The following is a 16,492-nucleotide window of genomic DNA, read 5'->3' on the forward strand; positions in this document are numbered from 1 at the left end:
CCCTGCGTGAGGCCAAACGTACCTGTTTTGTACAGAAAGAAATAAGATCTATCCACAAATGGTTATCTTCTCATTTCCCTGACATGGTGGCTGAGTTGGTTTTTGGAAGAACAGATATTGTCGCACACCCTGCCGGAGATGCATTTGAGATTAGCGAGTGTCGCCATGTCCACTACCAGTGCTTAGTCCTTGACCGCAGAGTCAATGATCCCTTTGTTAATGGTACTTGTTATCAGTACTTTCCCCTTGAGTCTCCAAAGTCCACGCCTGTGCAGTTTGTTCATCTGCCCTCCCGGCGGGTTTACTTTCATTCTCCCAGAATTGGTTGTCAAAAACTCCCCCAGCAAGTGGTTATCGACTCGGACCAGGGTCCCATCGCAGTAAGCCCGGAAGGAAATTTTGAGCATATAAATCTAACAAAAGTCAATTACTCTCCTAAATTGTGGATGACCCCGTTGAAACACACTTACGGTTTTTCGTCGAAACTCTTTGTGAAGCTTCCAAAACGCAGTGAGCCTTATCCGTTGTTAGGAATGATGGCTGAGGTCCATGAAAGTATGAGGCAGCTGCAAGAGCAAGTTGACCAGCTTTCTTCGGGATCATCCAAAAACGTATTTGAAGCTGTGGCAGCCGGTCTGGGTAATGTTTTGGAAAGTGTGGGAGAGGGTACCAGTGAGGTCATCAGCAGCCTGGGGACAAGCATCAAATCGGCCGCCGAGGGTGTTGGCTCTCTTGGTAAAGACGTTATCTCTAGCTCGGGAGATGCCTTGGCATCTACGATTAGAGAAAGTGAAGGAGCTATTAAAAGTGTCACGGAAGGGGGAGCGAGCTTATTCAAAGGCATTCTCGGTGGTATCCCCGGGATACTTGGTATGGTGGCCCTGTTGATGATAGTCTCCCTTATAATCTACCTTGTGGTGAAAAGGGTGCGAAGCCGGGATGGTCTGAACAATCCCACAGAGGACAGAATCAAGATGTTTAACGTAGAGGGTGCTGTCAAGAACTCTGAGTTCTTGGCAGCCCTAGCTCAAAAACTTAAAACGGAAGTGGAGATGTGAAAGCTTGGTTTTGTAAATCATAGAGATTTTGTGTATGTGTGTGTTATTATAAATGCGTGATTTTATACTTTTTATAAAATGTGTTCCTGAATTTATTTTAGAATATGGCTGAGGCTGAAGAATTTTTTGAATTTGACGCTAATGAACGATTTGATGCCATTTCTGAATCGGAAGAAAAAGGGGACTTGCGAAAGGTCATCAAAAAAATTAAACGGAGGAAAAGAAAAGTAAAACGAACAACAAGGATCGAGAGCGGCTGCAGAGAGGCGGTTCGGCTGCAGACTTCGTTCTTCAAGCTGTTGCGTCAACCTGCGCCGATGTGGGTTACGGGGTCATTGGACGAGTACCGAAAATATCTTGTACAACAATTGTAATTCCCCTCAGTTTTTTTTTTTCTTCTTTTGTTTCCACCTGCCTGTCCCTGAACCTCTTTTCGGTGTTAGCTACCTGCTAGTGATGGGGTCATCACTTATTCCGACCCCCAAGATGTCGTAATATCTTCGATATCTGGAGTTAGGATACAATTCTTTTAGGCCTTCCCTTATAGACTTTCTTGCCTTACTTTACTATTCTAACAGCTACACATGGTTATGATGTAACCTACCATAAAGAATTTCATGTTGTGCTATTTTAAATTCTAACTTCCATAAATCCCTGACACCGATGACATAAACCCCAGAATAGTCCCCTTCTATCCATGACAGTTCCGTCAGCGCTCACTGACATTTGGTTGACCATAAGCTTGCTTAGTGTCGACCACCTGTTGTTGTTGGTTCTGCCCAAATTCCATCCCCGTTCCTACACCCCTTACTTGCCTCCCCTTTTGTTAGGCCTCAGCTATTTTCTTTGTGTGTATTGTTATTAATACTTATTATGAATTGTATGTAGGAGTGATATAAGATTCAAAAATATAGGAAAATTATTCAGAGAGTGTTAAAAATTCAATTTAGAAACATCGTAAATTTTACACGAAGCAAAGATATAACGATGAAAGTGTATTTTTAGATTGTTTTAAGAGAAGCCCAAAATATAGGGTAAAGTTTCATTCTTGTAAAATCAAGAAACTGTGTTCTGTTTATTGTTTCTCTCTGTGAGCCTCCTCATGACTTAGTCTACATTAAAATAAGGACAACTACCATAGGTTAAATAACTGAAATTCTTATTCTATTATATCAACTGATGAAACTACTTCTGAGCCAATATAAGATGAAGGGCAGGCTAGAACTTTCGACAATACTATGGTATAACAATAGGAAACAAAAGTCAAGTACAACTGCAAATTAGGATATTGTCACATGATGAACTGTGGAAAGCCACTATGCACATGTTGTGCATTTCCAAACGAAGTACGAAAACAGACAAACGAACGGGGTCTTTCAAACTGCCTCTGATCGAGGTGGGTTCTCCCTGTTTGGGGAGATTTATTGTTTGACACCGAAGTATACATGTAAACTGACGCTTATAAAGCGTGACGAATTAAATGAAGCAGAGACTCCGCAGAGCCAACTGCGGAGGGTTATTGTGAAATGGTACTGATTAAATGAAGCAGAGAACTCCGCTGAAGCCAACAGCGGAGGGTTAGATGAAATGGCAAACGAAATGAAGCAGAGTCTCCGCTGAGCCAACAGCGGAGGGTAAATGTTAAATGGCAGAAACGGACTATGGACTGATTTAATTACAGAGACTTTACTACGTAGATTTTATGGTTATTTATTTTATTGAAGAATTGATGCATCAAACTTAAATCTTGCTACTACTCGTGCTTTGAATTCTATAATACCTAACCGGTTCTCTTCCAATAATAGCTTGGGATCCTGAACTAATCCGGGGACAAATATAAATATTGCTGTTGAGGATAATTGTCGGGAGTTACTTATTGAGCCGTAGCGGCCCGCCCATGACAATATGTAATTAGTGCAAATTAGGATATGAAAGTTTATCTGACTGGACTCTTACTAAAATGTAATAAAAAGCAAAGTTCAGCCAAAATTAGAATCTAGTCTCTGCTATTCTCTTGCCTTGGTCCTATTTCCAGAGTCTCGGAATATAACACGTGATTGGTTGGTACCTTTGGTTTATCAGTTTTGAAGTCGGTTTCGATGCTTTCGATTTCTGTTAGAACTTCTAGACCACCAACAACCCTGTACAAAGCAAAGTGGAGAAAGTTAATTTAAAACCTTCGTGCGAATTTTTTGAAGTTAGCAGTGACGCCTTTCATCCTGATAACTTGATTACCTCGATTTTGGGCAAAACACCTAAGAAAATGAAAGAAGTTGGATGAGAAGAAGCCAATTGGCGAAATTTTGTCCTTGTGAAAATTTCATTCCTTCAATTCGCGAAAAAAAATCCACGCAAACATAAAGGTCGTAAAATTCATAAAGAAGAAAGTGATTCACTTTCAGACACAAAAGGATTTAAAGCTTACCTCCCAAATACGGTGTGTTTATTATCCAAGTGTTGACATGACCGGAATGTTATGAAACTAGAACGAAAAGAAAAACAGCATTTGAAAAGAAACGATATAATTATCAAGGGTCTCGTAAAAACTGGACTGAAATACTTTTTTTTGGGGTCATCCGATCCGATGATGGTCAGAATGTTTACGTATTTTTAAACGCTCTTAAAGAAAATACACTATCTACCTAACAATTACCAACTAAACGTTAGTTGGGATGTCAGTGTAGATTGTATAGGGTGTACAATTGCGAACTGTTTGTATCTTTTCCAGGGGGGGGTCAGGGGGTACCCGATTCCGCTATTCCGCCAATTTTTTCTGCGATTTCCGTCAAACCGTCTTAAATTGAACCAAAATTCCGTCACCGAAAATTCCTTTGAAATTCAATATTTTTGTCGAAAATTCCGCAAATTTTGAATATCTTTTACCAATTCCGAAATTCAGCAAATTTTTTTGCTAAATTCCGTTTTTCCGCACTAAAATTGTCTAATTTTCTGTCTCCGTCAGAGAACCCAATTTCCGTAATTCCGTCTAAATGTTCGCCAAATTCCGCCACTCCGTCCGAAAAAAGGGCCGATCCCGCTCCTCCGCCAACCATGAAACCCCCCCCCCATTTCCAGAGTTTGCCATAGATAGAACGCCTCGTCCTAAATAAGAAAAGAGTAACTTTCGAACGACGGGGTGACATCAAATCAAAAGGTTTTGGTTTTAAAACAATATATCGAGGGAAAAGAAACCAATTCAACGGACAGCGAAGGAAATTCAAATAAATCTAAGCATAAATCATTTTTTTACCTGAGTGTGTAAGATTTGATTTGAATTCGTCCTTGAATTTTTCACCCCATATTGACTCACCACCTAAATTAGTATTGAATGAGAATATAAATCATATCGCCTTCTGATGCCAAGGTTTCTGAAGGAAATATGAAAAAGGTTTATTTTAAGTACTTTATTGGGATAAAATTCTAAGATTTATTTCGCGAGGATAAAATTTAAAAAGAACTTTGGGCTAGGTTCAAACTTTACAAGAAAGACTTTCTTCTCTCAAAAATAAACAGATAATTTGTTTAAAAACTTGGGAGAGATTTTAACTCGTGTTACTGTTTTACTTTACTAAATGAGTTTATGAAAAATGTCTGTAACGCTAGCCCAGTAACATATGTTAAGGTTTCTAAAATTTGAACGCCGCGGCTGGAAAACCTATCCACCTTCGATACAAAAAGTCTCGCGCTAAGTTTGACAAGCGTAGAAAACTGGGATACAGGGGTTTGGAGCTCAGCAAGTGCTTCCAAAGAAACGAAAACGAGAAAAAGAGACATTACAATGAACGTGTGAACAGTGTCGAAAATGGTACCTTCACCCAATTAGTATTTTCTACAAACGGAGGTATGGGACGTGAATGATGTTAATGGTACTTGTTATCAGTACTTTCCCCTTGAGTCTCCAAAGTCCACGCCTGTGCAGTTTGTTCATCTGCCCTCCCGGCGGGTTTACTTTCATTCTCCCAGAATTGGTTGTCAAAAACTCCCCCAGCAAGTGGTTATCGACTCGGACCAGGGTCCCATCGCAGTAAGCCCGGAAGGAAATTTTGAGCATATAAATCTAACAAAAGTCAATTACTCTCCTAAATTGTGGATGACCCCGTTGAAACACACTTACGGTTTTTCGTCGAAACTCTTTGTGAAGCTTCCAAAACGCAGTGAGCCTTATCCGTTGTTAGGAATGATGGCTGAGGTCCATGAAAGTATGAGGCAGCTGCAAGAGCAAGTTGACCAGCTTTCTTCGGGATCATCCAAAAACGTATTTGAAGCTGTGGCAGCCGGTCTGGGTAATGTTTTGGAAAGTGTGGGAGAGGGTACCAGTGAGGTCATCAGCAGCCTGGGGACAAGCATCAAATCGGCCGCCGAGGGTGTTGGCTCTCTTGGTAAAGACGTTATCTCTAGCTCGGGAGATGCCTTGGCATCTACGATTAGAGAAAGTGAAGGAGCTATTAAAAGTGTCACGGAAGGGGGAGCGAGCTTATTCAAAGGCATTCTCGGTGGTATCCCCGGGATACTTGGTATGGTGGCCCTGTTGATGATAGTCTCCCTTATAATCTACCTTGTGGTGAAAAGGGTGCGAAGCCGGGATGGTCTGAACAATCCCACAGAGGACAGAATCAAGATGTTTAACGTAGAGGGTGCTGTCAAGAACTCTGAGTTCTTGGCAGCCCTAGCTCAAAAACTTAAAACGGAAGTGGAGATGTGAAAGCTTGGTTTTGTAAATCATAGAGATTTTGTGTATGTGTGTGTTATTATAAATGCGTGATTTTATACTTTTTATAAAATGTGTTCCTGAATTTATTTTAGAATATGGCTGAGGCTGAAGAATTTTTTGAATTTGACGCTAATGAACGATTTGATGCCATTTCTGAATCGGAAGAAAAAGGGGACTTGCGAAAGGTCATCAAAAAAATTAAACGGAGGAAAAGAAAAGTAAAACGAACAACAAGGATCGAGAGCGGCTGCAGAGAGGCGGTTCGGCTGCAGACTTCGTTCTTCAAGCTGTTGCGTCAACCTGCGCCGATGTGGGTTACGGGGTCATTGGACGAGTACCGAAAATATCTTGTACAACAATTGTAATTCCCCTCAGTTTTTTTTTTCTTCTTTTGTTTCCACCTGCCTGTCCCTGAACCTCTTTTCGGTGTTAGCTACCTGCTAGTGATGGGGTCATCACTTATTCCGACCCCCAAGATGTCGTAATATCTTCGATATCTGGAGTTAGGATACAATTCTTTTAGGCCTTCCCTTATAGACTTTCTTGCCTTACTTTACTATTCTAACAGCTACACATGGTTATGATGTAACCTACCATAAAGAATTTCATGTTGTGCTATTTTAAATTCTAACTTCCATAAATCCCTGACACCGATGACATAAACCCCAGAATAGTCCCCTTCTATCCATGACAGTTCCGTCAGCGCTCACTGACATTTGGTTGACCATAAGCTTGCTTAGTGTCGACCACCTGTTGTTGTTGGTTCTGCCCAAATTCCATCCCCGTTCCTACACCCCTTACTTGCCTCCCCTTTTGTTAGGCCTCAGCTATTTTCTTTGTGTGTATTGTTATTAATACTTATTATGAATTGTATGTAGGAGTGATATAAGATTCAAAAATATAGGAAAATTATTCAGAGAGTGTTAAAAATTCAATTTAGAAACATCGTAAATTTTACACGAAGCAAAGATATAACGATGAAAGTGTATTTTTAGATTGTTTTAAGAGAAGCCCAAAATATAGGGTAAAGTTTCATTCTTGTAAAATCAAGAAACTGTGTTCTGTTTATTGTTTCTCTCTGTGAGCCTCCTCATGACTTAGTCTACATTAAAATAAGGACAACTACCATAGGTTAAATAACTGAAATTCTTATTCTATTATATCAACTGATGAAACTACTTCTGAGCCAATATAAGATGAAGGGCAGGCTAGAACTTTCGACAATACTATGGTATAACAATAGGAAACAAAAGTCAAGTACAACTGCAAATTAGGATATTGTCACATGATGAACTGTGGAAAGCCACTATGCACATGTTGTGCATTTCCAAACGAAGTACGAAAACAGACAAACGAACGGGGTCTTTCAAACTGCCTCTGATCGAGGTGGGTTCTCCCTGTTTGGGGAGATTTATTGTTTGACACCGAAGTATACATGTAAACTGACGCTTATAAAGCGTGACGAATTAAATGAAGCAGAGACTCCGCAGAGCCAACTGCGGAGGGTTATTGTGAAATGGTACTGATTAAATGAAGCAGAGAACTCCGCTGAAGCCAACAGCGGAGGGTTAGATGAAATGGCAAACGAAATGAAGCAGAGTCTCCGCTGAGCCAACAGCGGAGGGTAAATGTTAAATGGCAGAAACGGACTATGGACTGATTTAATTACAGAGACTTTACTACGTAGATTTTATGGTTATTTATTTTATTGAAGAATTGATGCATCAAACTTAATCTTGCTACTACTCGTGCTTTGAATTCTATAATACCTAACCGGTTCTCTTCCAATAATAGCTTGGGATCCTGAACTAATCCGGGGACAAATATAAATATTGCTGTTGAGGATAATTGTCGGGAGTTACTTATTGAGCCGTAGCGGCCCGCCCATGACAATATGTAATTAGTGCAAATTAGGATATGAAAGTTTATCTGACTGGACTCTTACTAAAATGTAATAAAAAGCAAAGTTCAGCCAAAATTAGAATCTAGTCTCTGCTATTCTCTTGCCTTGGTCCTATTTCCAGAGTCTCGGAATATAACACGTGATTGGTTGGTACCTTTGGTTTATCAGTTTTGAAGTCGGTTTCGATGCTTTCGATTTCTGTTAGAACTTCTAGACCACCAACAACCCTGTACAAAGCAAAGTGGAGAAAGTTAATTTAAAACCTTCGTGCGAATTTTTTGAAGTTAGCAGTGACGCCTTTCATCCTGATAACTTGATTACCTCGATTTGGGCAAAACACCTAAGAAAATGAAAGAAGTTGGATGAGAAGAAGCCAATTGGCGAAATTTTGTCCTTGTGAAAATTTCATTCCTTCAATTCGCGAAAAAAAATCCACGCAAACATAAAGGTCGTAAAATTCATAAAGAAGAAAGTGATTCACTTTCAGACACAAAAGGATTTAAAGCTTACCTCCCAAATACGGTGTGTTTATTATCCAAGTGTTGACATGACCGGAATGTTATGAAACTAGAACGAAAAGAAAAACAGCATTTGAAAAGAAACGATATAATTATCAAGGGTCTCGTAAAAACTGGACTGAAATACTTTTTTTGGGGTCATCCGATCCGATGATGGTCAGAATGTTTACGTATTTTTAAACGCTCTTAAAGAAAATACACTATCTACCTAACAATTACCAACTAAACGTTAGTTGGGATGTCAGTGTAGATTGTATAGGGTGTACAATTGCGAACTGTTTGTATCTTTTCCAGGGGGGGGTCAGGGGGTACCCGATTCCGCTATTCCGCCAATTTTTTCTGCGATTTCCGTCAAACCGTCTTAAATTGAACCAAAATTCCGTCACCGAAAATTCCTTTGAAATTCAATATTTTTGTCGAAAATTCCGCAAATTTTGAATATCTTTTACCAATTCCGAAATTCAGCAAATTTTTTTGCTAAATTCCGTTTTTCCGCACTAAAATTGTCTAATTTTCTGTCTCCGTCAGAGAACCCAATTTCCGTAATTCCGTCTAAATGTTCGCCAAATTCCGCCACTCCGTCCGAAAAAAGGGCCGATCCCGCTCCTCCGCCAACCATGAAACCCCCCCCCCCATTTCCAGAGTTTGCCATAGATAGAACGCCTCGTCCTAAATAAGAAAAGAGTAACTTTCGAACGACGGGGTGACATCAAATCAAAAGGTTTTGGTTTTAAAACAATATATCGAGGGAAAAGAAACCAATTCAACGGACAGCGAAGGAAATTCAAATAAATCTAAGCATAAATCATTTTTTTACCTGAGTGTGTAAGATTTGATTTGAATTCGTCCTTGAATTTTTCACCCCATATTGACTCACCACCTAAATTAGTATTGAATGAGAATATAAATCATATCGCCTTCTGATGCCAAGGTTTCTGAAGGAAATATGAAAAAGGTTTATTTTAAGTACTTTATTGGGATAAAATTCTAAGATTTATTTCGCGAGGATAAAATTTAAAAAGAACTTTGGGCTAGGTTCAAACTTTACAAGAAAGACTTTCTTCTCTCAAAAATAAACAGATAATTTGTTTAAAAACTTGGGAGAGATTTTAACTCGTGTTACTGTTTTACTTTACTAAATGAGTTTATGAAAAATGTCTGTAACGCTAGCCCAGTAACATATGTTAAGGTTTCTAAAATTTGAACGCCGCGGCTGGAAAACCTATCCACCTTCGATACAAAAAGTCTCGCGCTAAGTTTGACAAGCGTAGAAAACTGGGATACAGGGGTTTGGAGCTCAGCAAGTGCTTCCAAAGAAACGAAAACGAGAAAAAGAGACATTACAATGAACGTGTGAACAGTGTCGAAAATGGTACCTTCACCCAATTAGTATTTTCTACAAACGGAGGTATGGGACGTGAATGATGTTAATGGTACTTGTTATCAGTACTTTCCCCTTGAGTCTCCAAAGTCCACGCCTGTGCAGTTTGTTCATCTGCCCTCCCGGCGGGTTTACTTTCATTCTCCCAGAATTGGTTGTCAAAAACTCCCCCAGCAAGTGGTTATCGACTCGGACCAGGGTCCCATCGCAGTAAGCCCGGAAGGAAATTTTGAGCATATAAATCTAACAAAAGTCAATTACTCTCCTAAATTGTGGATGACCCCGTTGAAACACACTTACGGTTTTTCGTCGAAACTCTTTGTGAAGCTTCCAAAACGCAGTGAGCCTTATCCGTTGTTAGGAATGATGGCTGAGGTCCATGAAAGTATGAGGCAGCTGCAAGAGCAAGTTGACCAGCTTTCTTCGGGATCATCCAAAAACGTATTTGAAGCTGTGGCAGCCGGTCTGGGTAATGTTTTGGAAAGTGTGGGAGAGGGTACCAGTGAGGTCATCAGCAGCCTGGGGACAAGCATCAAATCGGCCGCCGAGGGTGTTGGCTCTCTTGGTAAAGACGTTATCTCTAGCTCGGGAGATGCCTTGGCATCTACGATTAGAGAAAGTGAAGGAGCTATTAAAAGTGTCACGGAAGGGGGAGCGAGCTTATTCAAAGGCATTCTCGGTGATATCCCCGGGATACTTGGTATGGTGGCCCTGTTGATGATAGTCTCCCTTATAATCTACCTTGTGGTGAAAAGGGTGCGAAGCCGGGATGGTCTGAACAATCCCACAGAGGACAGAATCAAGATGTTTAACGTAGAGGGTGCTGTCAAGAACTCTGAGTTCTTGGCAGCCCTAGCTCAAAAACTTAAAACGGAAGTGGAGATGTGAAAGCTTGGTTTTGTAAATCATAGAGATTTTGTGTATGTGTGTGTTATTATAAATGCGTGATTTTATACTTTTTATAAAATGTGTTCCTGAATTTATTTTAGAATATGGCTGAGGCTGAAGAATTTTTTGAATTTGACGCTAATGAACGATTTGATGCCATTTCTGAATCGGAAGAAAAAGGGGACTTGCGAAAGGTCATCAAAAAAATTAAACGGAGGAAAAGAAAAGTAAAACGAACAACAAGGATCGAGAGCGGCTGCAGAGAGGCGGTTCGGCTGCAGACTTCGTTCTTCAAGCTGTTGCGTCAACCTGCGCCGATGTGGGTTACGGGGTCATTGGACGAGTACCGAAAATATCTTGTACAACAATTGTAATTCCCCTCAGTTTTTTTTTTTCTTCTTTTGTTTCCACCTGCCTGTCCCTGAACCTCTTTTCGGTGTTAGCTACCTGCTAGTGATGGGGTCATCACTTATTCCGACCCCCAAGATGTCGTAATATCTTCGATATCTGGAGTTAGGATACAATTCTTTTAGGCCTTCCCTTATAGACTTTCTTGCCTTACTTTACTATTCTAACAGCTACACATGGTTATGATGTAACCTACCATAAAGAATTTCATGTTGTGCTATTTTAAATTCTAACTTCCATAAATCCCTGACACCGATGACATAAACCCCAGAATAGTCCCCTTCTATCCATGACAGTTCCGTCAGCGCTCACTGACATTTGGTTGACCATAAGCTTGCTTAGTGTCGACCACCTGTTGTTGTTGGTTCTGCCCAAATTCCATCCCCGTTCCTACACCCCTTACTTGCCTCCCCTTTTGTTAGGCCTCAGCTATTTTCTTTGTGTGTATTGTTATTAATACTTATTATGAATTGTATGTAGGAGTGATATAAGATTCAAAAATATAGGAAAATTATTCAGAGAGTGTTAAAAATTCAATTTAGAAACATCGTAAATTTTACACGAAGCAAAGATATAACGATGAAAGTGTATTTTTAGATTGTTTTAAGAGAAGCCCAAAATATAGGGTAAAGTTTCATTCTTGTAAAATCAAGAAACTGTGTTCTGTTTATTGTTTCTCTCTGTGAGCCTCCTCATGACTTAGTCTACATTAAAATAAGGACAACTACCATAGGTTAAATAACTGAAATTCTTATTCTATTATATCAACTGATGAAACTACTTCTGAGCCAATATAAGATGAAGGGCAGGCTAGAACTTTCGACAATACTATGGTATAACAATAGGAAACAAAAGTCAAGTACAACTGCAAATTAGGATATTGTCACATGATGAACTGTGGAAAGCCACTATGCACATGTTGTGCATTTCCAAACGAAGTACGAAAACAGACAAACGAACGGGGTCTTTCAAACTGCCTCTGATCGAGGTGGGTTCTCCCTGTTTGGGGAGATTTATTGTTTGACACCGAAGTATACATGTAAACTGACGCTTATAAAGCGTGACGAATTAAATGAAGCAGAGACTCCGCAGAGCCAACTGCGGAGGGTTATTGTGAAATGGTACTGATTAAATGAAGCAGAGAACTCCGCTGAAGCCAACAGCGGAGGGTTAGATGAAATGGCAAACGAAATGAAGCAGAGTCTCCGCTGAGCCAACAGCGGAGGGTAAATGTTAAATGGCAGAAACGGACTATGGACTGATTTAATTACAGAGACTTTACTACGTAGATTTTATGGTTATTTATTTTATTGAAGAATTGATGCATCAAACTTAAATCTTGCTACTACTCGTGCTTTGAATTCTATAATACCTAACCGGTTCTCTTCCAATAATAGCTTGGGATCCTGAACTAATCCGGGACAAATATAAATATTGCTGTTGAGGATAATTGTCGGGAGTTACTTATTGAGCCGTAGCGGCCCGCCCATGACAATATGTAATTAGTGCAAATTAGGATATGAAAGTTTATCTGACTGGACTCTTACTAAAATGTAATAAAAAGCAAAGTTCAGCCAAAATTAGAATCTAGTCTCTGCTATTCTCTTGCCTTGGTCCTATTTCCAGAGTCTCGGAATATAACACGTGATTGGTTGGTACCTTTGGTTTATCAGTTTTGAAGTCGGTTTCGATGCTTTCGATTTCTGTTAGAACTTCTAGACCACCAACAACCCTGTACAAAGCAAAGTGGAGAAAGTTAATTTAAAACCTTCGTGCGAATTTTTTGAAGTTAGCAGTGACGCCTTCATAGTTTGCACCCCCCCTTTTTAATAGGGGGGGATGCCAACTTTCTGGAGGGCCTTTGTAGGGGGGGTACCGAGATCTGCCGAAAAAACTAGGGGGGATGGGAATGTAGGGGGGGATCAAATAAAAAAGGGGGGGTTTGGAAATTTCATATTTCATATGACGAAAGTAAACTATAAATTAATAAGAACTTTCAACAGAACACACACATTTTAGATTAGATTTTAAAATGATCAAGATTAATGAAAAACGTTAGTTATATTCTGTCATTGTTGGCTCGTGACTATAATACTTCATACTCTTTCTTGTTGATAATTTTACTGGTAGGTGGGAAAGCGAGTTTCCTTCGAAACGGATTTTCTGTAAAAAAAGGGGGGATAAGATTTCATTACAAAAGGGGGGGATGGGTATATAGGGGGGGATGAAATAAACCTAGGGGGGTTCATACCCCTCTGCAAACTATGGCCTTTCATCCTGATAACTTGATTACCTCGATTTTGGGCAAAACACCTAAGAAAATGAAAGAAGTTGGATGAGAAGAAGCCAATTGGCGAAATTTTGTCCTTGTGAAAATTTCATTCCTTCAATTCGCGAAAAAAAATCCACGCAAACATAAAGGTCGTAAAATTCATAAAGAAGAAAGTGATTCACTTTCAGACACAAAAGGATTTAAAGCTTACCTCCCAAATACGGTGTGTTTATTATCCAAGTGTTGACATGACCGGAATGTTATGAAACTAGAACGAAAAGAAAAACAGCATTTGAAAAGAAACGATATAATTATCAAGGGTCTCGTAAAAACTGGACTGAAATACTTTTTTTTGGGGTCATCCGATCCGATGATGGTCAGAATGTTTACGTATTTTTAAACGCTCTTAAAGAAAATACACTATCTACCTAACAATTACCAACTAAACGTTAGTTGGGATGTCAGTGTAGATTGTATAGGGTGTACAATTGCGAACTGTTTGTATCTTTTCCAGGGGGGGGTCAGGGGGTACCCGATTCCGCTATTCCGCCAATTTTTTCTGCGATTTCCGTCAAACCGTCTTAAATTGAACCAAAATTCCGTCACCGAAAATTCCTTTGAAATTCAATATTTTTGTCGAAAATTCCGCAAATTTTGAATATCTTTTACCAATTCCGAAATTCAGCAAATTTTTTTGCTAAATTCCGTTTTTCCGCACTAAAATTGTCTAATTTTCTGTCTCCGTCAGAGAACCCAATTTCCGTAATTCCGTCTAAATGTTCGCCAAATTCCGCCACTCCGTCCGAAAAAAGGGCCGATCCCGCTCCTCCGCCAACCATGAAACCCCCCCCCCATTTCCAGAGTTTGCCATAGATAGAACGCCTCGTCCTAAATAAGAAAAGAGTAACTTTCGAACGACGGGGTGACATCAAATCAAAAGGTTTTGGTTTTAAAACAATATATCGAGGGAAAAGAAACCAATTCAACGGACAGCGAAGGAAATTCAAATAAATCTAAGCATAAATCATTTTTTTACCTGAGTGTGTAAGATTTGATTTGAATTCGTCCTTGAATTTTTCACCCCATATTGACTCACCACCTAAATTAGTATTGAATGAGAATATAAATCATATCGCCTTCTGATGCCAAGGTTTCTGAAGGAAATATGAAAAAGGTTTATTTTAAGTACTTTATTGGGATAAAATTCTAAGATTTATTTCGCGAGGATAAAATTTAAAAAGAACTTTGGGCTAGGTTCAAACTTTACAAGAAAGACTTTCTTCTCTCAAAAATAAACAGATAATTTGTTTAAAAACTTGGGAGAGATTTTAACTCGTGTTACTGTTTTACTTTACTAAATGAGTTTATGAAAAATGTCTGTAACGCTAGCCCAGTAACATATGTTAAGGTTTCTAAAATTTGAACGCCGCGGCTGGAAAACCTATCCACCTTCGATACAAAAAGTCTCGCGCTAAGTTTGACAAGCGTAGAAAACTGGGATACAGGGGTTTGGAGCTCAGCAAGTGCTTCCAAAGAAACGAAAACGAGAAAAAGAGACATTACAATGAACGTGTGAACAGTGTCGAAAATGGTACCTTCACCCAATTAGTATTTTCTACAAACGGAGGTATGGGACGTGAATGCCAAACATTCTACAAAAGATTGGCCATGATGCTTGCTGAAAAACGTGGTGTACGTCTCCATGAATCAATTTCGTTTATTCGATCAAAAATATCATTCAGCTTGTTGAGATCGTCTTTGTTATGTATTCGTGGATCCCGTTCCATTTGGAGTAGAGAACTGAATACAAATGATATTGAACTGACTAACTCTCGTTCAAGAGTTAGCAATAATTAATGTTTCTTAATTAAATTTTTTTTTTTTTATAAAATTTTATTGAGTTTTTATGAAATTTTCAAGTTTCTGTTTCTTTGGGTCCATTTGTTTCATCACCATTTATGCCACTTATGCCACTTATGCCACCTTTTTCCCATTTGTTTCATCAAAATGTGTTCAAAAGTGTTAAAAAATACTTACATTTTTACCACCTCAATTTACATTGGTCATTTGTGTTCTTTGTGTCAAAAGTGGAAGTTTGCCAAGCTTTTCCAAGCAAAAAGAAATTCCAGTAGTGGTGAAGAAGTAAAGCTCGAATCTCATTGGCTATCCATTTTTTCAAAAATCCAGGCTATTTATTATCGAAGATTCAGGCTATTTAATTCCGTATTCTAATTCAAAGTTGATAAATTTCAGAATTCAAATCCGAATCTTGTGTTCTCCGTGTTCTTGTGTCTGCGATGGCAAAAATAAATTTTAAATAAAATGGTACTGAATCTTGTGTTCTCCGTGTTCTTGTGTCCGATTTTATCAATTACAGAATTTCCAAATCCAAATCTTGTGTTCTCTGTGTTCTTGTGTCCGATTTTATCAATTACACTTACAGAATTTCCAAATCCAAATCTTGTGTTCTCTGTGTTCTTGTGTCCGATTTTATCAATTACAGAGTTCCCAAATCCAATGTTGTGTTCTCTGTGTTCTTGTGTCCGATTTTATCAATTGCAGAATTCCCAAATCCAATCTTGTGTTCTCTGTGTTCTTGTGTCCGATTTTATCAATTACACTTACAGAATTTCCAAATCCAAATCTTGTGTTCTCTGTGTTCTTGTGTCCGATTTTATCAATTACAGAGTTCCCAAATCCAAATCTTGTGTTCTCTGTGTTCTTGTGTCCGATTTTATCAATTACAGAATTCCCAAATCCAATGTTGTGTTCTCTGTGTTCTTGTGTCCGATTTTATCAATTGCAGAATTCCCAAATCCAATCTTGTGTTCTCTGTGTTCTTGTGTCCGATTTTATCAATTACAGAATTCCCAAATCCAAAGTTGTGTTCTCTGTGTTCTTGTGTCCGATTTTATCAATTGCAGAATTCCCAAATCCAATCTTGTGTTCTCTGTGTTCTTGTGTCCGATTTTATCAATTACAGAATTCCCAAATCCAATCTTGTGTTCTCTGTGTTCTTGTGTCCGATTTTATCAATTACAGAATTCCCAAATCCAATGTTGTGTTCTCTGTGTTCTTGTGTCCGATTTTATCAATTGCAGAATTCCCAAATCCAATCTTGTGTTTTGTGTTCTTGTGTCCGATTTTATCAATTACAGAATTCCCAAATCCAATGTTGTGTTCTCTGTGTTCTTGTGTCCGATTTTATCAATTGCAGAATTCCCAAATCCAATCTTGTGTTCTCTGTGTTCTTGTGTCTGATTTTATCAATTGCAGAATTCCCAAATCGAATCTTGTGTTCTCTGTGTTCTTGTGTCCGATTTTATCAATTGCAGAATTTCCAAATCCAAATC

The 16,492-nt window shown here is 39.0% G+C and overlaps 1 protein-coding gene across 9 annotated transcripts in view; it reads right to left on the reverse strand.

The window, feature by feature from the left end:
• Positions 1-16,237, reverse strand: part of LOC136802066 (uncharacterized) — a 50,821-nt gene extending 34,584 nt beyond the window's left edge. For 2 of the 9 annotated variants that reach the window (XR_010845950.1, XM_067058774.1), the window contains exons 1-12: positions 14,735-14,935; positions 14,176-14,238; positions 13,351-13,407; positions 12,527-12,599; positions 9,872-10,175; positions 9,008-9,070; positions 8,183-8,239; positions 7,827-7,899; positions 5,173-5,476; positions 4,309-4,371; positions 3,484-3,540; positions 3,127-3,199 (exon numbers count right to left, since the gene is read on the reverse strand). The gene's annotated coding sequence lies outside the window, so the exon portion shown is untranslated. Of the gene's footprint in view, positions 1-3,126; positions 3,200-3,483; positions 3,541-4,308; positions 4,372-4,867; positions 4,927-5,172; positions 5,477-7,826; positions 7,900-8,182; positions 8,240-9,007; positions 9,071-9,566; positions 9,626-9,871; positions 10,176-12,526; positions 12,600-12,969; positions 13,031-13,118; positions 13,139-13,160; positions 13,181-13,350; positions 13,408-14,175; positions 14,239-14,734; positions 14,936-15,176 lie in introns of those variants that run through there. The other 7 variants (XM_067058776.1, XM_067058777.1, XM_067058775.1 and 4 more) reach the window with 7 other exon arrangements.
• Between the last annotated feature and the right edge of the window lie 255 nt (positions 16,238-16,492).

Source organism: Clytia hemisphaerica, unplaced genomic scaffold (assembly GCF_902728285.1).
Source record: "Clytia hemisphaerica strain Z4C2 unplaced genomic scaffold, Clytia hemisphaerica genome assembly, whole genome shotgun sequence".
Classification (NCBI taxonomy): Eukaryota; Metazoa; Cnidaria; class Hydrozoa; order Leptothecata; family Clytiidae; genus Clytia; species Clytia hemisphaerica.